Raw genomic sequence first — 23244 nt, forward strand, 5'->3', positions numbered from 1 at the left:
TCTATAAAGCTCGGCTTGTCGCTAAGGGTTATCGACAAGTTCAAGGGGTTGACTACGATGAGACTTTCTCACCCGTAGCGAAGCTGAAGTCCGTCCGAATCATGTTAGCAATTGGCGCATTCTATGATTATGAGATATGGCAAATGGACGTCAAAACGGCATTCCTTAATGGTTTCCTTAAGGAAGAATTGTATATGATGCAGCCAGAAGGTTTTGTCGATCCTAAGAATGTTGACAAGGTGTGCAAGCTCCAACGCTCGATTTATGGGCTGGTGCAAGCATCTCGGAGTTGGAACATTCGTTTTGATGAGATGATCAAAGCGTTTGGGTTTACGCAGACTTATGGAGAAGCCTGCATTTACAAGAAAGTGAGTGGGAGCTCTGTAGCATTTCTCATATTGTATGTGGATGACATACTGTTGATGGGAAATGATATAGAATTCTTGGAAAGCATAAAGGCCTACTTGAACAAGTGTTTTTCAATGAAGGATATTGGAGAAGCTGCTTATATATTAGGCATCAAGATCTATAGAGATAGATCGAGACGCCTCATTGGTCTTTCACAGAGTACGTACCTTGAAAAGATATTGAAGAAGTTCAAAATGGATCAGTCAAAGAAGGGGTTCTTGCCTATATTGCAAGGTACGAGATTGAGCACGGCTCAATGCCCGACCACGGCAGAAGATAGAGAAAAGATGAGTGCCGTCCCCTATGCCTCGGCCATAGGGTCTATCATGTATACTATGCTGTGTACCAGAAGTAATGTAAACCTTGCCGTAAGTTTGGTAGGAAGGTACCAAAGTAATCCCGGCATGGAACACCGGACAGCGGTCAAGAACATCCTGAAGTACCTGAAGAGGACTAAGGATATGTTTCTCATTTATGGAGGTGACAAAGAGCTCGTCGTAAAGGGTTACGTCGATGCTAGCTTCGACACAGATCTGGATGACTCCAAGTCACAAACTGGATACATGTATATTTTGAATGGTGGGGCAGTAAGCTGGTGCAGTTGCAAGCAAAGTGTTGTGGCAGGATTTACATGTGAAGCGGAGTACATGGCAGCCTCGGAGGCAGCACAAGAGGCAATCTGGGTGAAGGAGTTCATTACCGACCTAGGAGTCATACCCAATGCGTCGGGCCCGACGACTCTCTTCTGTGACAACACTGGAGCTATTGCCCTTGCCAAGGAGCCCAGGTTTCACAGGAAGACCAGGCATATCAAGCGTCGCTTCAACTCCATTCGTGAAAGTGTTCAAAATGGAGACATAGATGTTTGTAAAGTACATACGGACCTGAATGTGGCAGATCCGTTGACTAAACCTCTCCCTAGAGCAAAACATGATCAACACCAGAACTGCATGGGTGTTCGATTCATCACAATGTAACTAGACTATTGACTCTAGTGCAAGTGGGAGACTGTTGGAAATATGCCCTAGAGGCAATAATAAAATGGTTATTATTATACTTCTTTGTTCATGATAATTGTCTATTGTTCATGCTATAATTGTGTTAGCCGGAAATCGTAATACATGTGTGAATACATAGACCACAACACGTCCCTAGTGAGCCTCTAGTTGACTAGCTCGTTGATCAAAAGATAGTCATGGTTTCCTGACTATGGACATTGGATGTCATTGATAACGGGATCACATCATTAGGAGAATGATGTGATGGACAAGACCCAATCCTAAGCATAGCTCTAAGATCATGTAGTTCGTTTGCTATAGCTTTTCCGAATGTCAAGTATCATTTCCTTAGGCCATGAGATTGTGCAACTCCCGGATACCGTAGGAGTGCTTTGGGTGTGCCAAACGTCACAAGGTAACTGGGTGACTATAAAGGTACACTACAGGTATCTCCGAAAGTGTCTGATTGGGTTGGCATGAATCGAGACTGGGATTTGTCACTCCGTATGACGGAGAGGTATCTCTGGGCCCACTCGGTAATGCTTCATCATAATGAGCTCAATGTGACCAAGTGGTTGATCACGGGATCATGCATTACGGTACGAGTAAAGTGACTTGCCGGTAACGAGATTGAACGAGGTATTGGGATACCGACGATCGAGTCTCAGGCAAGTAACGTACCGATTGACAAAGGGAATTGTATACGGGATTGATTGAATCCTCGACATCATGGTTCATCCGATGAGATCATCGAGGAGCATGTGGGAGCCAACATGGGTATCCAGATCCCACTGTTGGTTATTGACCGGAGAGTCGTCTCGGTCATGTCTGCGTGTCTCCCGAACCCGTAGGGTCTACACACTTAAGGTTCGGTGACGCTAGGGTTGTTGAGATATTAGTATACAGTAACCCGAAAGTTGTTCGGAGTCCCGGATGAGATCCCGGACGTCACGAGGAGCTCCGGATTGGTCCGGAGGTGAAGAATTATATATAGGAAGTCAAGTTTCGGCCATCGGGAAGGTTTTCGGGGTAATCGGTATTGTACCGGGACCACCGGAAGGGTCCTGGGGGTCCACCGGGTGGGGCCACCTATCCCGGAGGGCCCCATGGGCTGAAGTGGTAGGGGAACCAGCCCCAGATGGGCTGCTGCGCCCCCCATGGGCCTCCCCTGCGCCTAGGGTTGGAAACCCTAGGGGTGGGGGCGCCCCACTTGGCTTGGGGGGCACTCCACCCCCCTTGGCCGCCGCCCCCCTTGGAGATTCAATCTCCTAGGGCCGGCACCCCCCTAGGGGTCCTATAAATAGTGGGGGGGAGGGAGGGCAGCCGCACCCTAGCCCCTGGCGCCTCCCTCTCCCTCCCGTGACACCTCTCCTTCTCGCAGTGCTCGGCGAAACCCTGCCGAGATCGCCGTAGTTTCCACCACCACGCCGTCGTGCTGCTGGATCTCCATCAACCTCTCCTCCCCCCTTGCTGGATCAAGTTGGAGGAGACGTCTTCCCAACCGTACGTGTGTTGAACGCAGAGGTGCCGTCCATTCGACGCTAGGTCATCGGTGATTTGGATCACGACGGGTACGACTCCATCAACCCCGTTCTCTTGAACGCTTCCGCGCGCGATCTACAAGGGTATGTAGATGCACTCCCCTCTCCCTCGTTGCTAGATGACTCTATAGATTGATCTTGGTGATGCGTATAAAATTTTAAAATTCGTCTACGTTCCCCAACACGAAGAACGAGGAGTTACCAATGTGAGAAGAATAAAGAGAGGCAAGAGCTCAAGCTTGGGGATGCCCAAGGCACCACAAGTAAATATTCTAAGGATACTCAAGCATCTAAGCTTGGGGATGCCCCGGTTGGCATCCCATCTTTCTTCTTCAACAATTATCGGTATACCTCGGTTTTTGTTTTGTTCACATGATTTGTGTCCTTTGTGTTTTTATTTTTTCTTTAAGAACCATGCTAGTATGAGATATCTCTTCATTGGTTTATAGAATGCTTCATGTGCTTCACTCATATCTTTTAAGTATGATCTTATAGAATTGCTCTTTGAGCTTCACTTAAATCTGTTGAGTATGGTTTCATAGAATGCTTCATGTGCTTCACTTATACATTTTGAGCTTGGATATTGGTTAGTCTATATTAATTTTAGAACGCTCCATGAACTTCACTTATATATTTTGGAGTACGAATAATACTATCATCTATAGCGGGTTTGAAAGAGTGTCAACTTTAGGAATTAGTGATCCCGCTATTCCGAATGAGAAGAATTTTGCTTATGTGGAGAGTAGAAAAATTTCTATGCTTGTAGATCTTGAAAAGAATGCTTTATGAGATGGTTATATTGTTGAATTAATTCATGATGCTACTGAAAATTATTATGAGGGAGGAAGATATGCTGGAGTTGCAATAATATCAAGTTTTCTCTCTATATGCTTAAAGCTTTGAAGTTATACTTTTTTTTGCCTTCCTATGCTAGTTGATTCTTGCTCCTATAAATTATGTACTTACAAAACCCCTAGGCATAGGAAGTGGGTTAGACTTAAATATGCTAGTCATATTCTTCATGGTGCTCTCTTTATGTTTTAATTCTTATCTTTTATGTGAGCATCATTGAAATCATCATGCCTAGCTAAAAGGCATTAAAGAAAAGCGCTTGTTGGGAGACAACCCAATATTTACCCTTATTGTTTTTGTGTGTTTACATGATTAAGATACTGTATTAATCATGTTTTATAGTTTTTGTTTCAATAAAGTGCCAAGTAAGACCTTTGGGAAGACTTGGGTGAAAGTTAATGTGATCTTGCTGTAAAAAACAGAAACTTTGCGCTCACGAGATTAGCTACCATTTTTTACAGAAGAGTGATTTGGTCCTGATTCTTTTTGCAGAAGATTAATAGAAAAATTACTCACGTCCACCAATTTTTTCATAATTGTTTGAGTATCAGAAGTATGGTTAGTGTTCAGATCATTACAGACTGTTCTGTTTCTGGCAGATTCTATTTTCATTGCATAGTTTGCTTGTTTTCAAGTTTCTATGGCTTATATTTCTCAATATAAATTGTAGAAATGATATGGTACAGTAGGAATTGTGTGATAACAGTTATTAACCTTGTCTTTGACAGTACCAAAGTGAATGGTTTACTCTTTATCATACTAACCTATCTCACGAAGTTCCGTTAAGTTTTGTGTGATTGAAGTTTTCAAGTTTTGGGTGAGATATCGATATGAGGAGAATAAGGAGTGGAAAGAGCCTAAGCTTGGGGATGCCCAAGGCACCCCGAGGTAATATTCAAGGAGGACTCAAGCGCCTAAGTTTGGGGATGCCCTGGAAGGCATCCCCTCTTTCATCTTCAAAATTATCGGTATACCTTACTCGGAGCTATATTTTTATTCGTCACATGATATGTGTTTTGCTTGGAGCGTATTTTAAATTTTACTTGCTGTTTGAATAAAATCATTGGATCTGAATTATTAAATGAAAAAGAATCCTCCCATGGCTAGTTAATTACTTGACTACTCAGTATCCTTCACTATTATCTTTGGAGTAGTTTGTCATTCGCTCACGTGCTTCACGTATATCCTATGAGTAAATTGTTGAAAAATTGAATATCATAAATCTGAATTCATATATGTTTCATATGCTCATACCATGGGGAGTAATGACTTCACACCGAATAAGTATATGTAGTAAACTTATTGAAAGTTAGCAAACATAGAATTGGTCACTTGAACAATTCATGAAAGAATATTGAAGGAAGAGAGATTTCACATATAAATATACTATCTTGGACATCTTTTGTAATTGTGAGCACTCATTAAAATATGACATGCTAAAGGTTGATGTCGGACAAGGAAGACAACATAATGGGTTATGTTTTCTTATATCCGAAATAAAGTATATTATCTTGGATCATCCAACATGTTGAGCTTGCTTTTCCCCCTCATGCTAGCCAAATTCTTTGCACCAAGTAGAGATACTACTTGTGCTTCCAAACATTCCTTAAACTAGTTTTACCATGAGAGTCCACCATACCTACCTATGGATTGAGTAAGATCCTTCAAGTAAGTTGTCATCGGTGCATGCAATAAAAATTGCCTTCTACATATGTATGATCTATTAATGTGGAGAAAATAAGCTTTATACGATCGTGTGATATGGAAGAAATAAAAGCGGCGGACTGCATAATAAAGTTCCATATCACAAGTGGCAATATAAAGTGACGTTCTTTTGCATTAAGATTTTGTGCATCCAACCATAAAAGCGCATGACAACCTCTGCTTCCCTCTGTGAAGGGTCTATCTTTTACTTTTATCTTCTACCCTTATGCAAGAGTCATGCCTTTCCTTTTTGCATTTTATCCTTTGGCAAGCACATTGTGTTGGAAAGATCCTGGTATATATATCCAATTGGATGTAAGTTATCATGAACTTTTATTGTTGACATTACCCTTGAGGTAAAACGTTGGGAGGCGAATCTATAAGCCCCTATCTTTCTCTGTGTCCGATTAAAACTTTGAATCCATAAATATCACGTGAGTGTTATCAATTGTGAAAGACTAAATGATAGTTGAGTATGTGGAGTTTGCTAATTCAAAGCTCTGACATAGACCCTTCCTGAAAATAAGATGAATTGCAATTGTTTGTGACTGAGAATATAGTTTGTTAGTTTCAAGAAAGTTTATGATCTATACTTTAACATGTGAATAGCTTGTTACTTGATCATGAAAACTTTTATGAAGATGAGCTAGTATTATGATATATAATGATGCAATAAAAAGTGATTGAAACTATCATTGATGAAACTTATGCACTTGCTAGCATTCACACTTCATAAATTATTTCTTTTATCATTTACCTACTCGAGGACGAGCAGGAATTAAGCTTGGGGATGTTGATACGTCTCCAACGTATCTATAATTTATGAAGTATTCATGCTATTATATTATCAACCTTGGATGTTTTATATGCATTTATATGCTTGTGACGCCCCGAGACCGATGTGCCAGGTGTCTCCCAGTTATTCGCCGTCGTTGCCATGTCATTTGCTTGCGTGTTGCATCTTATCATGTCATCATGTGCATTACATCATCATGTTTTCAAAACTTGCATCTGTCCCGGTCTTCCAGTTCCTTCCGTTGTCCGTTCTGAGCCCAGACACACTTGCACGCGCCCGCGGCACGTCCGAAATATTATTTTATAAGTGGCCGAATTTTTTTCTCAAAATGGGTTGAAAGTTGGCGTGCGGTGTTGTTATGTTGTAGGTAGGCCGCCTGCCAAGTTTCATCGCATTCGGTCGTTTGACGCCCCGACGGATAACTATAGCGGCAATATAGCCGGTCAAAACGTCGGACGTTTTCGGTCTCCGAAAACCATTGCCGGGTTGCTTTTATCTTCTCTCCTCTCAGCCCAACTCTTTTACACAGCCCACTAGGTCCAACCTAACCCTCCTCACATCCGAAGCCGTCTGGTTGTTATCGGAGGACCCTGAAACCCCTCCTAACCACCTGACCCCCCTCTTTGTAGTAGTGCATCGAACCTCGAGTGCGCGTCCGAAAGCTGTCCCGGACCCGACCCGGATAGTCGTCACCATTGGGTCCGGAACATCCCCAAACATCTGCAAAAATATCATCGTTTTATTTATTGGACTCCTTAGCATATTTATTCTCGTCCGTCGGATTTCGATCCGATGATCCAAATCCCTCTCCTTTCACCTACATGCTATATATAGCCCCTCTAGAACATGCATTTAATAACCCACAAACTATTCATCACATGTAAAAACTTCATATATGTAAAATTCTTAGAATTTTGTGTAGTTTCATAATATGCCACTTTCTTGCCATGTTGAAATTTTTAAAATGATGTTTCCATTATTCGCTCCTATGCCAAGCTAAAATGCTTTAATTCATAACTTAATAACCGTTGCTCGGTTTCAAATAATCTTTATATGTAAATGGGGTAGAAAAATGCCTAGTTTAACATGGTGGCATCACTTTGCATGTTTAACAACTATAAAATATGGTTTAGTGCAGAACAGGACCAAACCTAATATATGCATATGAGGTTTTTCCAGAATTGTTGTTCGTTGTTTCTGGCCTCATTTAAACTTGACTAGATAGGTAGTTTTACTTTGCTTCACCCTCTTGCCATGTTTAACAACATTTAATATTGTTGGGGTACATAAACGAGATCGAACTAAATAACTTGAATGTGGTGTTTAGTCAATATGCAACGGAGTTGCATGTTGAGCTCCACTTAATTTGTAGGATTGCTTGTGCATTTTTCCATGCCATGCTTCATTAAACCGGACATGCATCATACTTGGTTGTGCATCATGCCATGCTTATGTCGTGGTTGTTTACTATGTTGTTTGCTTCTTTCCGGTGTTGCTTCTTCGGGTTGGTTCCAATAACGTTGTGTTGTGAGGATTCGTTCGACTTCGTCCGTTTATCTTCTTCATGGACTCGTTCTTCTTCCTTGCGGGATCTCAGGCAAGATGACCATACCCTCGAAATCACTTCTATCTTTGCTTGCTAGTTGCTCGCTCTTTTGCTATGCCTATGCTGCGATACCTACCACTTGCTTATCATGCCTCCCATATTGTTGAACTAAGCCTCTAACCCACCTTGTCCTAGCAAACCGTTGTTTGGCTATGTTACCGCTTTGCTCAGCCCCTCTTATAGCGTTGTTAGTTGCAGGTGAAGATTGAAGCTTGTTCCATGTTGGAACATGGATATTTTTGTTGGGATATCAAATATCTCTTATTTAATTAATTAATGCATCTATATACTTGGTAAAGGCTGGAAGGCTCGGCCTTATGCCTGGTGTTTTGTTCCACTCTCGCCGCCCTAGTTTCCGTCATATCGGTGTTATGTTCCCGGATTTTGCGTTCCTTACGCGGTTGGGTTATAATGGGAACCCCTTGACAGTTCGCCTTGAGTAAAACTCCTCCATCAAGGCCCAACATTGGTTTTACCATTTGCCACCTAGCCTTTTCTTTCCCTTGAGTCGGCCGGCTCAAGGGTCATCTTATTTTAACCCCCCGGGCCAGTGCTTCTCTAAGTGTTGGTCCAACTGAGCGATGTCCGAGGCTACCAGGGGCAACTCTGGGCTGGCTTACCCGACGTCTTGCTCATCCGGTGTGCCCTGAGAACGAGATATGTGCAGCTCCTATCGGGATTTGTCGGCACATCTGGGTGGCTTTGCTGGTCTTGTTTTACCATTGTCGAAATGTCTTGTAACCTGGATGCCGAGCCTGATCGGATTGTCTTGGGAGAAGGTATATCCTTCGTTGACTGTGAGAGCTTGTGATGGGCTAAGTTGGGACACCCCTGCAGGGTTTTGAACTTTCGAAAGCCGTGCCCGCGGTTATGGGCAAATGGGAATTTGTTAATGTCCGGTTGTAGAAAACCTGAAGTTTATCTTAATTAAAATACATCAACCGCGTGTGTAACCGTGATGGTCTCTTCTCGGCGGAGTCCGGGAAGTGAACACGGTGTTGGAGTTATGCTTGACGTAGGTTGTTTAGGACCACTTCTTGATCATACTCTCTTGAATGTGCTTTGCCTTCTCTTCTCGCTCTCATTTGCGTATGTTTAGCCACCATATATGCTAGTCGCTTGCTGCAGCTCCACCTCATACCTTTACCTTACCCATAAGCTTAAATAGTCTTGATCGCGAGGGTGCGAGATTGCTGAGTCCCCGTGACTCACAGATACTTCCAAAACCACTTTGCAGGTGCCGATGATACCGAGCAGGTGACGCAACCAAGCTCAGGGAGGAGCTCGATGAAGATCTTGTCCTTTGTGTTGTTTCGTTTCTAGTTGATCAGTAGTGGAGCCCAGTTGGGGTCGATCGGGGATCTGTGTAGCATTTGGGGTAGTCTTCTTTTATTTTGGTTTCATAGTCGGACCTTGAGTGTATTTGGACGATGTAATGCTTTATTCATGTAATTGTGTGAAGTGGCGAGTGTAAGCCAACTATGTATCTTTTCCCTTATTGTATTACATGGGTTGTTTGCGAAGATTACCTCACTTGCGACATTGCTTTCAATGCGGTTATGCCTCTAAGTCGTGCTTCGACACGTGGGAGATATAGCCGCATCGAGGGCGTTACAAGTTGGTAATCAGAGCCGACCCCGACCTTAGGAGCCCCCTGCTTGATCGTATCGCTGGTGTTATTGAGTCTAGAAATGTTTTGAGTCATTTAGGAATTGTATATATCGGAGAGTTAGGACTTCTTTTTACTCCTCAGTCCCTTCGTCGCTCTGGTGAGGCATCCTGACGTAGAGTTTTGACTCTTCTCTTCTCAAATTTCACTAATTTTTTTTAGGATTACGCGGGTATCTTGGAATCGTTCCGATGTTTTTGTGACAAGAACATTATTCTTGGTGCCTCCTGACATTTAGGGGTTGTGGCAGTGTCCCGGGGAGTTGAGCTCCGAGGTGTTGTTGTCACAATTTTATCGTTGTAGTTCTGGAATACCTGAGTTTAGTTTCGCCGACATCAAAAATCTCTTTTATGCAGTTGTTGGTGAGATAACCTCGACGCCACCTAGTACTGGGGCGGGAGTTCTGGAGTATTGCCATAACTCGTATAACGGATGCTTTTCGAAGGTTGAGGTAAATGATTTCCGAAGGTTTCTTGGTTATGTGTTGAAGGATGGATACAGCTGGATGTAGGATTTGCTAGTTTTGGGTGAGATATTATGCTTCCCCTGTATCCCCAACACCTGATTGCATAACCGGAAAATTTCGGGAGTTTATAAGTGGGAATTCAAGTAGCTCTTAGGATATCTTTCCGACAGATGTATGATATGAAATTGGGGTTCGACGTCTAGTGGTCCGCCTATCCACGGTTGGTTTTACAGTGGTCTCGTTGTGTCTTAAAGAGTCCTTGGCTATACCGACTCGGGGACGCTTCGTATGTCATGTGCACTTCCTTGTACATGATGGTGCTGTACGATTGAGCCCGTGTAGGCCCCACCATGAAAACTTCGGACGAAATCTCTATCATATGCTTGTTCCGGCTTACTCTGCAAGCCAATCCGTTGTTTTGTTTTGAGTTGTGGTATCCGAGTTGCTTCAATGTCAAGTGTTGATTCCATACCTTTCCTAAATGGTGTTCTCATACTCCGATGTGAATACAAATCCTTCATGATAATCGAGATTGTCATGTCAATCCTTTTCAACCGGTGTGCTTCTCTTCAAGTGGATCCGATCACTTTAACATTGCAAGATCAACTCAGTTTTCGTCAATGGTGTTTGTTTCATCTGTCTCCAAGTTGCCTTTGTTTTCCCGCCCACCCACCCCTTTTTTGTTCAAGGACTCAGTTTTCTTAATCAAGTAACCTTTTATGGATGTAAAGTCTCTTCATTCTTTTCAATCAATATCCTTACCCGGTGTTTCTCATGAATACTCTAACAGAGCTTCTAGTTCATCATTATTCGTTCTTCTTCTTCTTCTTCTTCGGTGGATCGAATTCAAGCTTTGGTGTTGATCATATCCCTTTTCCTCATTTCAGAAGTTTTATCATACCGGTGCACCTCATAATCATCCACTCTTCGCTATTCATTTGTTCCGGAGTGCTCAAGAAATCTCAGAAGATTCGTGTTTCCACTCTGCTTTCGTAATCCTTTCAAGCTCTTTCGAGATTGTTGTCTCATTCTAGCCATTTAACTCAACCGGTGCAATCTTCTTTTCAAGTAATCGTTCAACGGAGTTTCTTTTGAGTGGGCCCTAACCCACAGGTCTTTTTCCAAGATCTTACCTGACCCTTCTTATTTTTCCTGGAGGTATTCGCAAATTCTTTTCAAAGTTTGACGTAAGAATGATTTATCATCAGTCAAATGTCTTCTCCAAGATCTGTCAAAATCTTTTCATCGTTGGCTCAACCTTCCATTTTTCATCCCGGAGTATCTCAACAATTTAGTGGTGTTTCTCATCATGTGAAGACCGAAGAAGATTTTTTCTCCCAATCTTGTTCTTGTCTCTTCAATACTCGTCATTCTAGCTTGTTGCCATCCTCTCATAGTTGTTTTTGGATTGTGAAATTTTTTTCACCTATCCGGAGCAATTCAAGAGTCTTTTCAATTTGATTCCCCGGAGCACATCGTCTCAGAATTTATTCATTCTCAGCTTTCAGCTCTCTTTCTCTAAATCTTACCGGTGCATCATTCAAATATTCTCTAATCAATTCGTGATCCCTTCATTCTGATGTATCTAAACTCTCTCATATATCTTCGTTCCTTTGCTAATTCTTACCGGTGATTCACCCCTACTTCGTTCATTTTCAATTCTTACGGTGGTTCTTTCAAGATTCTTCTTCCTTCATTTATCATATCAATTTACTCGTTGTTTCAATTCTTATGGTGGTTCGTTGAAGATCTTCCCAAGTTTGTGCTATATCTATCTTAATCCTTTCTACGAGAATAAGTAGTGTGCCAAATCAATTGTATATCATCAATTTAATTGGTGAAGGACAAGCATAACATAATTCTTATTCTTGTTTATCCAAGTGATTAATTCCCTATTCCGGAGGTTCTTCAAATTCTCGGTTTCACTTGGTTCATCTCTCTTTTCCCGGAGTTCCAAGTTCTCTCAATTATATCATCACGGAGATCCATCTAAATCATTACAAGGTTTCACCTTGTGTTTTCAACTTCCCTTTCTTTTCGTCATCCTTTTGTTTACCGGAGTACTTCATCAAGGTGCTACATGATGGTTCATCAAAGAAATAATTCCTTCTCCAAGTGTTCATTGAGATTCTTTTCAAAGGAGCTCAATCTTTCTTCATCTTGCAATCCGGAGTGCAATTTCTTTCTACCGTATCGTTGGAGGTGGTTTTATGTCATTCTTGATAATTTGAGTTCATGTTTCATGATTCACATGTTGTTAAGAATGAGGTATTTTAAATCCATCAATCTCGTCATTGGAGTTATCTAGGGTAATTGTTCACCTAAAGCCTTCCCTAAGGATTTTTGCTATTTATGGTGCTCATAAATGACCCAAGTTCTTCATTTATCCTCCCGGTGATATAGTTTCTCGTCTCCTTGTAATATCAATCCAATTTTTTTCCCGTGAGTGGCAGAATCTCACCTCATAGTTTTGAGTTGTTCTCCATAAGTCCACCACAAGATTACTCTTTTTGTTGTTGGTTTTTTTCCAACAACTACGTTCGAACCTTCTCCTAAAGATGCTTCAATCTCATTCGAGATAGAAATATTGTTTTCCTCCTCCGTTCATTCCATTCCATTATTTCATTTCTTCCGGAGGCATTGTGATGCTGCTCTCTTCAAACCTTCTTCTGTTCTTGTCAGGTTCTTGTTCTTTTCATGCTTATCCATTTAAGCGGAGTGTTGTACCCTTTTGCTCAAGTTCTTTTAATATTATCAAGTCTTGCTTAACTTCTTAACCGGAGTGGTTTCAATATATATCTTGCCCTTCAACCTCAAGGTTTTTCGCAATGTTCTTTGTTCCTCTTTTCTATCGGAGTGTTGTCGACTTTGTTCACCTTCGTTGTATTCTTTTCTCGAAATTTTTCAACCTCGCAAGGTTCTTTGGTTTCATCCATTGGTCAAAGAAGCAACTTTGTTTTACCTCTTCTCTTTCTCTTCTGTTTCCCTCCGGTGCCATTCTAGATCTCGGGACGAGATCCTCTCGTAGTGGTGGAGTGTTGTGACGCCCCAAGACCGATGTGCCAGGTGTCTCCCAGTTATTCGCCGTCGTTGCCATGTCATTTTCTTGCGTGTTGCATCTTATCATGTCATCATGTGCATTACATCATCATGTTTTCAAAACTTGCATCTGTCCCGGTCTTCCAGTTCCTTCCGTTGTCCGTTCTGAGCCCAGACACACTTGCACGCGCCCGCGGCAGGTCCGAAATATTATTGTATAAATGGCCGAAAAATGTTCTCGGAATGGGTTGAAAGTTGGTGCGGTGTTGTTATGTTGTAGGTAGGCCGCCTGCCAAGTTTCATCGCATTTGGAGTTCGTTTGACGCCCCGACGGATAACTATAGCGGCAATATAGCCGGTCAAAGCGTCTGACGTTTTCGGTCTCCGAAAACCATTGCCGGGTTGCTTTTCTCTTCTCTCCTCTCAGTCCAACTCTTTTACACAGCCCACTAGGTCCAACCTAACCCTCCTCACATCCGAAGACGTCCGGTTGTTATCGGAGGACCCTGAAACCCCTCCTAACCACCTGACCCCCCCTCTTTGTATTAGTGCATCGAACCTCGAGTGCGCGTCCAAAAGCTGTCCCGGACCCGACCCGGATAGTCGTCACCGTTGGGTCCGGAACATCCCCAAACATCTGCAAAAATATCATCATTTTATTTATTGGACTCCTTAGCATATTTATTCTCGTCCGTCGGATTTCGATCCGATGATCCAAATCCCTCTCCTTTCACCTACATGCTATATATAGCCCCTCTAGAACATGCATTTAATAACCCACAAACTATTCATCACATGTAAAAACTTCATATATGTAAAATTCTTAGAATTTTGTGTAGTTTCATAATATGCCACTTTCTTGCCATGTTGAAATTTTTAAAATGATGTTTCCATTATTCGCTCCTATGCCAAGCTAAAATGCTTTAATTCATAACTTAATAACCGTTGCTCGGTTTCAAATAATCTTTATATGTAAATGGGGTAGAAAAATGCCTAGTTTAACATGGTGGCATCACTTTGCATGTTTAACAACTATAAAATATGGTTTAGTGCAGAACAGGACCAAACCTAATATATGCATATGAGGTTTTTCCAGAATTGTTGTTCGTTGTTTCTGGCCTCATTTAAACTTGACTAGATAGGTAGTTTTACTTTGCTTCACCCTCTTGCCATGTTTAACAACATTTAATATTGTTGGGGTACATAAACGAGATCGAACTAAATAACTTGAATGTGGTGTTTAGTCAATATGCAACGGAGTTGCATGTTGAGCTCCACTTAATTTGTAGGATTGCTTGTGCATTTTTCCATGCCATGCTTCATTAAACCGGACATGCATCATACTTGGTTGTGCATCATGCCATGCTTATGTCGTGGTTGTTTACTATGTTGTTTGCTTCTTTCCGGTGTTGCTTCTTCGGGTTGGTTCCAATAACGTTGTGTTGTGAGGATTCGTTCGACTTCGTCCGTTTATCTTCTTCATGGACTCGTTCTTCTTCCTTGCGGGATCTCAGGCAAGATGACCATACCCTCGAAATCACTTCTATCTTTGCTTGCTAGTTGCTCGCTCTTTTGCTATGCCTATGCTGCGATACCTACCACTTGCTTATCATGCCTCCCATATTGTTGAACTAAGCCTCTAACCCACCTTGTCCTAGCAAACCGTTGTTTGGCTATGTTACCGCTTTGCTCAGCCCCTCTTATAGCGTTGTTAGTTGCAGGTGAAGATTGAAGCTTGTTCCATGTTGGAACATGGATATTTTTGTTGGGATATCAAATATCTCTTATTTAATTAATTAATGCATCTATATACTTGGTAAAGGCTGGAAGGCTCGGCCTTATGCCTGGTGTTTTGTTCCACTCTCGCCGCCCTAGTTTCCGTCATATCGGTGTTATGTTCCCGGATTTTGCGTTCCTTACGCGGTTGGGTTATAATGGGAACCCCTTGACAGTTCGCCTTGAGTAAAACTCCTCCAGCAAGGCCCAACATTGGTTTTACCATTTGCCACCTAGCCTTTTCTTTCCCTTGAGTCGGCCGGCTCAAGGGTCATCTTATTTTAACCCCCCGGGCCAGTGCTTCTCTAAGTGTTGGTCCAACTGAGCGATGTCCGAGGCTACCAGGGGCAACTCTGGGCTGGCTTACCCGACGTCTTGCTCATCCGGTGTGCCCTGAGAACGAGATATGTGCAGCTCCTATCGGGATTTGTCGGCACATCTGGGTGGCTTTGCTGGTCTTGTTTTACCATTGTCGAAATGTCTTGTAACCTGGATGCCGAGCCTGATCGGATTGTCTTGGGAGAAGGTATATCCTTCGTTGACTGTGAGAGCTTGTGATGGGCTAAGTTGGGACACCCCTGCAGGGTTTTGAACTTTCGAAAGCCGTGCCCGCGGTTATGGGCAGATGGGAATTTGTTAATGTCCGGTTGTAGAAAACCTGAAGTTTATCTTAATTAAAATACATCAACCGCGTGTGTAACCGTGATGGTCTCTTCTCGGCGGAGTCCGGGAAGTGAACACGGTGTTGGAGTTATGCTTGACGTAGGTTGTTCTAGGATCACTTCTTGATCATACTTTCTCGAACGTGCTTTGCCTTCTCTTCTCTCTCTCATTTGCGTATGTTTAGCCACCATATATGCTAGTCGCTTGCTACAGCTCCACCTCATACCTTTACCTTACCCATAAGCTTAAATAGTCTTGATCACGAGGGTGCGAGATTGCTGAGTCCCCGTGACTCACACATACTTCCAAAACTAGTTTGCAGGTGCCGATGATACCGATCAGGTGAGGCAAGTTGATCAGTAGTGGAGCCCAGTTGGGGTCGATCGGGGATCTGTGTAGCATTTGGGGTAGTCTTCTTTTATTTTGGTTCCGTAGTCGGACCTTGAGTGTATTTGGACGATGTAATGCTTTATTCATGTAATTGTGTGAAGTGGCGAGTGTAAGCCAACTATGTATCTTTTCCCTTATTGTATTACATGGGTTGTTTGCAAAGATTACCTCACTTGCGACATTGCTTTCAATGCGGTTATGCCTCTAAGTCGTGCTTCGACACGTGGGAGATATAGCCGCATCGAGGGCGTTACAATGCTATTTTATATGGTTTTTGGGACTAACCTATTAAGCTAGAGCCCAGTGCCAGTGCCAGTTTCTGTTTTTTCCTTGTTTTTGAGTTTTACAGAAAAGGAATATCAAACGGAGTCCAATTGACGTGCCAATTTTTAACGATTTTTTATGGACCAAAAGAAGACCCCGGAGTAAAAGCGTTGGTCCAGAAGAGTCCCGGGCTGTCCATAAGGGTGGGGGCGCGCCCACCCCCTGGGCGTGGGCTCCTGCCTCGTGGACGCCTCGGGCTCCTCCTTGTCGCGAGACCGACGCCAAAAATTCCTATAAATACAGAAACCTCGAAAAATTAACCTAGATCGGGAGTTTTGCCACCAGAAGCCTCCGTAGCCACCGAAAACCAATCTAGGCCCTCTCTGGCACCCTGCCGGAGGGGCCGTCATCACCGGAGGGCATGGAGGAGGATCCCGAAGGGGCCATCATCACCATGAAGGCCAAGGACCAGAGGGGGGAAGCCATGGAGGAGGAAGCACAAGGGGGAGAACCTCTCCTCCTCTTTCTTGGTGGTACCGGAGTGCCATCGGGAGGGGAATCATCGCCGGGGTGATCGTCTTCATCAACATCACCATCATCATCACCATCCTCATCTATTTTACACGGTCCACTCTCCCGCACCCCGCTGTAATCCCTACTTGAACATGGTGCTTTATGCCACATATTATGATCCAATGATGTGTTGCCATCCTATGATGTTTTGAGTAGATATCCTTTGTCTTTGGGTTGATTGATGATCTAGATTGGTATGAGTTGTATGTTTTACTTTGGTGCTGTCTTATGGTGCCCTCCGTGTCGTGCAAGCGTGAGGGATTCCCGCTGTAGGGTGTTGCAATACGTTTATGATTCGCTTATAGTGGGTTGCGTGAGTGACTGAAACACAAACCCGAGTAAGGGGGTTGTTGCGTATGGGATAAAGAGGACTTGATGCTTTAATGCTATGGTTGGGTTTTACCTTAATTATCTTTAATAGTTGCAGATGCTTGCTAGAGTTCCAATCATAAGTGCATATGATCCAAGTAGAGAAAGTATGTTAGCTTATGCCTCTCCCTCATATGAAACTGCAATAGTGATTCCCGGTCTTGTTAACAATTGCCTAGGACAATTCCGCACACCGATCCACCATTATTCCACACTCGCTATTTATAATATTTAGTAATATATCTAACTTCATGATAACAACACCTACTTTTATATTTTAGCTCTCCGATATCATACAAAGTTATCCTCTTCATACCCACAACATAGTTTTATTTCTCGTTGCTAGTTGGAAGCAAACGTTCGGTGTACGTAGAGTCGTATCAGTGGCAGATAGGGCTTGAGAGAATATTGATCTTACCTTTAGCTCCTTGTGGGTTCGACACTCCATACTTATCACTTCCACCTTTGGAAATTGCTACGATGATTCCTTGCACTTGGGGATTATCAATCACCATCTGGTTTGTCGGGTGCGCCGACAGTACCCGTCACCATGGGCTCAGTCTCGGGCATTGCCACATTAGCCAGAGCCGTCACCGCAGCCATGAACTGACCAGATAACACCGGCGTCTGCACAACAACCACCTCCGAGGACACCATCGGGTCGGCGACATCGGAAACAGTAGCGGCGGGTGGTGGAGGCCGACGGTTGCGGTTCCAACCACTGCGGCCAGCACGAAAACCTCGGTATCCGCCTCTCTGCGGTAGTCCGGGCCATATGCCCCCTCAACAAAACCCCTCGGAGGGCCGTAGAATGGACGCTCAGTCGTCCCATCACTTTGCCAAGCATATCCGCGCCGGCCGCCCGTCGACGACGAACCTCGATGCTGTCCAACACCATACGCGTCAAAACCGTCATCATCCCATTGGCTCTGGGGCGGATCACGACCAACATGAGCCTCTTTGCCACGGTTAGCCGGGAAGTGATGATGACCCACACCTCCGCCACCTCTATGCGCTGGCGGCCCAGCCCTAGCCGCGGGTGGCTGCCCCACATTATGTGGCGGCGGGACGTGCGCCACCTGCGTCGGCCCCGCCTAGTTCAGCGGCGGCGGTGCGGCCTTGGGTTGCTGCACCCGCTCCTGCGCCTGCGGAGCAACCCCCACCACGGGGCGGTGACTGTTGCATGGGCTGCTGTGCCCGAGGCCCCGCAGCGGCCGGCATGGGAGCCGAAGGCCTCGGACCCGGCGGTCCACCGCCTCCGCGACCTGCCATGGCCAACGCGAGGGGAGGAATGCGCACGGCGTGACCTGGTCTGCAAGCAGGGAAACCAGGCACCGCACAGTGACGAAGAACCCTAGACGATGGTGGTGTAGGATTTTGATTACGACGATCAAGCGACCCCTTGCATGAATCAACGTTGTTGTCTGAGTTAGAGTCCGTTTTAGCGCGGTCCTCATACCCAGCTAACCCCGACCCACTCAAATTCGTCTCGCTCTGGGCCGAATACCTAGTTTGAAGCGAGCCCACACACACCGCGCCCACACGCAGCCCCTCTGGGCCCAATAGACAATTCAAACGCCGGATCTGCCCCTCGCAGATCTCGCCTGACCGGCCGGCCGCCGGCACCGGCAACTACGCCGCCGAAGGCTGCCGTTTCTTCTTTCTTTCAACGAGCTTCCAAGATCCTTCCGTAATGTAATTTGACAAAGTTAGTTTAGGGAGACTAACCTTAGGTAGAGGTTCCCGCCAAGGACGGACCGCCATCGCCGCCGTACGTCGATGAACCACGTGCCGGACTATCTCGACCTTATCCGCCGCCTGCAGTCCCAGCCGCGCCGGATCATCAGGAGGAATCGCCATTTCCACGAGCAGCGCCACCTCCTCTTCGGGGTACCCGACCCTAAAAGCCTCGCATATCGTATCCGATGGCGTTGGCGACGCCGCCTGCATTGCCCCGCCGCCCGAGTCGCCATCGTCGTCCTCCGAATCCCCGGCGCCGTCCTCAGCCAGCACCCAGAACGGACCTCCAACGTGCCGCCTCCCGTCGGCGGAGGGGATCCCCGGAGTCGCCCCCCGAGTCGCCTCACACCTCATCCCTGCACAGAAAACATTGGGCCGCCTTGGCGTCTTGCCAATCATACGATTCTTTCTTTGACACAGTGGAGCCTCGAGGATCGATCGACCGTTTTTTTAACCACCCAGGCCACGAAATTGGTCCGGTACATGCACAGACGTTCCCTTTCGAAAATGTGGGAATGCCATGGGCCCATGACTCTTGAGGTAGTTAAAATGTTGGGCTTTTTGCATCAAATTTTAAACATTTATAAAAGTTTTAAAAGAACCAAACCTTTCTTATTCTAAACCCAAGGAAACACGATAGTTCCGTTGATCCGGGAAGAGGATTTGGAGCTCCTGGGTGCTCCACCCCCCATAAGTAGTGGTGGAGCCAGAAAAAATCGATCGAGGGTGCTGAGTGATGGTGAATAAGGTTTGGGAGGGCCAAACCATTGAAAGAGACACATTTAGCAGCAACTAATGACTAATTTTACACCTTTCACAAGCAAATTATCAACAAATCTTGGATGTTGGGGGGGGGGGGCAGGGCCCCTGCTGTCACCCCTGTCTCCGCCAGTGCCTACAAGAACATTAAATTCAAAAATATACCGGGGAGCCGCAGGGGATAGAGCCTCGAACGCCGGGGATGGGAGAACAAATATTTCTGCGCTCTATGCAATAGAAGTATGGAGTCGTCGGTGCACCTCTTCTGGGAAGGCCCAATCGCCATAAGGATTTGGGGCGCTCAAGCCAGGCATGTAGACAGAAGGACAGAAGACCACAGAGACCGTAGCCTCGATGGTGGGCAGGGCTGCTCCAGGAACAAGTGGGACGAAGACGATGCTTGCCATGACCCTCTGGTGTCTCTGGCTCGAGCGAAACAACTGCACATTCAGGAAAAAGATGCCAAACCACATGTCAATGATCAATGAAATCAGGAGTGAAATCAGAAACGGGTGGCCCTTGTTTGTTTTGGTCACCTCTCTTGTCACTTGACAAAACTTTGTAATCTCCCTCTGCTAAGTTAATGAAAAGCCAGTGAATGCTGGATCTTGCAAAAGAAATATACCGGGGAAAACTAGAAAAACCCCTAAGATTTTGGGATATCAAACCCGCGTGATATTTTGTGAAAAAATTTGATATCCATGGTATTCTCAATAAAAAAGACAAAAAAATCTATGTATAGAAAAAAATTGTTTGGGTGTTGTAGGTTGAACTGTATTTTCTTGCCACGGATACATTTCCTGATATTTTTCACGAAACTTCACATGGGAGTAGATTAGGCACCCAAGTTTGATATCCCAAGATTTCAGTATTTTTGAAATTTCCTAGTATTTTTTGAATTTATTTTTTATATATGAGGGTGGAGCGCGCATGTGCTCCTGTGTATTTCCCCCTTGATCCGCTTCTTGCCTCTCACTCTCTCCTCACAGCGGTGGTGGTGGTGGCTATTGGGTGAGGACTGTCGTTCGGTGGAAGTCGAAGCTGGTGCTTCGAGAGTGTTAGCGTGGCGTGTGCGCACTCTTCATTTCGCATGTTGACGGTATGTGCATACTCCAGATCTAGTTGAGCTAGTCGAATTGGGTCTATGTTGTACCTGTTTTGGCCGTTTTTTTTCTTATGAACAGATCAATCCTCGTCTAGTTCTTTTTACAGGGAGTTCTATTCTACTTAATTAAAAAGTGAACATACGCAAGAAAAATATGAATAGACCGAAAGTTTCCTGCAAAAAAAGTGAACATGAAAGGGTAGAGCTCCTACTCATTTGCTTGGAAAACTGAAGGACACCCATTCTTCCTGCGGGTTTGAGTCTATGTTAGCTCGGCTACAACCTTGTCACCATCGGGCCCCGTGAGGTCAACCCCTCCATCTTTTTGCTACTCGGCCTGTCCCCCCCTTTCCTCTTCACCTCCCTCTTCTTCTGCCGTGTACTCGTCTTGTCATATCAACGACTCCCGAAAAATGGTAGAACGCATGATAAAAATATGCTTGACACCAGTGCACCCTTTCCTTGACCCTGTTTGTCAATTCTCATCCACGTCGTCGTTTCACTCCTGCTTCTCTCCCCTGTCCGATGGTATGTCGTGTATAGAGGAGTGCGGACCTATCCCTTTTGCTTTCCTTATTACTTCTACTAGGTTCTTATTTCCCTTACGGTTTTGTTTTTTCCGACGACATTGATAAGCCAGTGGTGGTGATGTCATGTTGGAATAAGGTCACTCCAACCTCTCCTACCTCAACAACGTCTGATCCGACACCGATGAAGGACATGTGAAGGTAGGTGCTACCAGATTTATTAGCTCTCTCCACATCCTGGTGGTTGATATGTGAATCAAGGGAAGCAATTGAGCGGATCTTGGCGCGGTGATTTCGACCTATTCTCTCAAGTTTTTATGTGACATGACTCGATTTCTCCGACCCATTGGACTAGCGGTGAATGATTGCAAGCCTGTGTTGCGTGGGTGATGCCCCAACCAATATTTGTTCAGTGATTACTTTATTTCATTTATATCGGCGAGTGGAAGTTGGCAAGTGTTCCTTTTCTTTAAGCTCGGGACATACAATTGGAGGAAGAAGATGGGCACTATCATTTTCGATGTAATTCTTTTTTGCTGGTCTTTTTGTATTTGAGTGTCTTTTCATTGCAATGTTTGCTATATTTTTTTAAGATAATATTCAGTTAGAAGATGCCTATAGGTGTCTTTTCTAAAAAATATCTCTCAGAAGTGTTGGAATAATAGAAAACTTCATGATTAATTCCAGAATATAAATCATGGTAAAAGCAACAATTAGCATGCATATGTCAAAGATACTAGATGCATTAAATAGCATGAACAATAACATTGCACATGCAACAATAACCATAATTAAAGATTGAATTAGAAAACTAACTGGTTGCAGATAAAGTATCAGTGGTTACTGCAGAGGTAATGTTTTTGATGCGAAGCTGATGGCGACGGAGACAACCGTGCATGATGCCGCGTGACTGACAAAAGACGGCTCGTGGTGATGGACGTGTGTAGTCGTGCGTAGCACTTCCAAAAACCTAATTCACCCTCTCCCGATGCAGGATCACAAGGATGAGACGTTCAGGAGACCTGCTCTCCCGCTCACTGGTGCACGTCGACTTTCAGGATGGAGTAGATCCCGTTGGTGGCGGAAATGGCATGAGTAGGAAAATACCATAGCGCATTTTCAGAGCCTTTGGCGGTGTCCGGTAAGTCATAAATATAGGAGAGTCTACGTGGTATTATGTCGCGATCACGATCCAAATCTAATAGGTTTCCAACTTGTAAACTTACTGATCAAGAAAACAACAAATTAGTCTGCTAAGAAACTAAAAAAAGGGCAAAAGGAAACCGCGCTCTTGCAAGGTAACAAATCGAATTTCAGTGGACCATTCACGCGCACGAACGCGCCATTCACCTTATCTCCTGGTGTGCTGACTTTTTGGGGCCTTAGCATGAGAATTTTTTTACTGTCTACTACAACAAGATTTGCCCAACCAATGAGGAAGGGACTGCGCGGCGCGGTGCGGCTTCTGCTGGCTCCAGTGCGTGTAGTTGTTACTATATGGTCTACGAACATAGATATAATTTTGGTTACTTCTGATGTTCTTTGTATTACCATTTTCAGAAAGAAAAATTATACGAGTTGAGTGAGAGTATCTAGAGCCGCAACTATTCATCCCAAAAGGATAATATCCATTGATAACTTGTGAAGAGTTTAACCATAGATAATCCCTTAACCATCCCATCAAATACGTGGAGGATTCATTAAATTGTGAAATGTTGCCCTGCCATAATGTGATATGTTTCCAATGCCAATGAAAAGTAACTCATCTAATGGTATTTAACATCCAGAAAACTGCCAAATAAAATGCGTCCCAAGCAGAAATATCACAAGTACCACTGTGCCCTGGGCCGTCACAAGGAAAACTATACCGAAAATCCTTTTTAGACACCAAATCTGGCACCTCAAACGCTCGAGGACGCGACCGGGCGCGTCCACGGGCACTGACTGTCAGACCTCATGCTTGGTGCTACACATTTGAGTACCTCATATTTTATCCCAC

The sequence above is a fragment of the Triticum urartu genome, chromosome 4A (genome assembly GCF_056163025.1).
Source record: "Triticum urartu cultivar PI428250 chromosome 4A, HENAU_Tu73, whole genome shotgun sequence".
Classification (NCBI taxonomy): domain Eukaryota; kingdom Viridiplantae; phylum Streptophyta; class Magnoliopsida; order Poales; family Poaceae; genus Triticum; species Triticum urartu.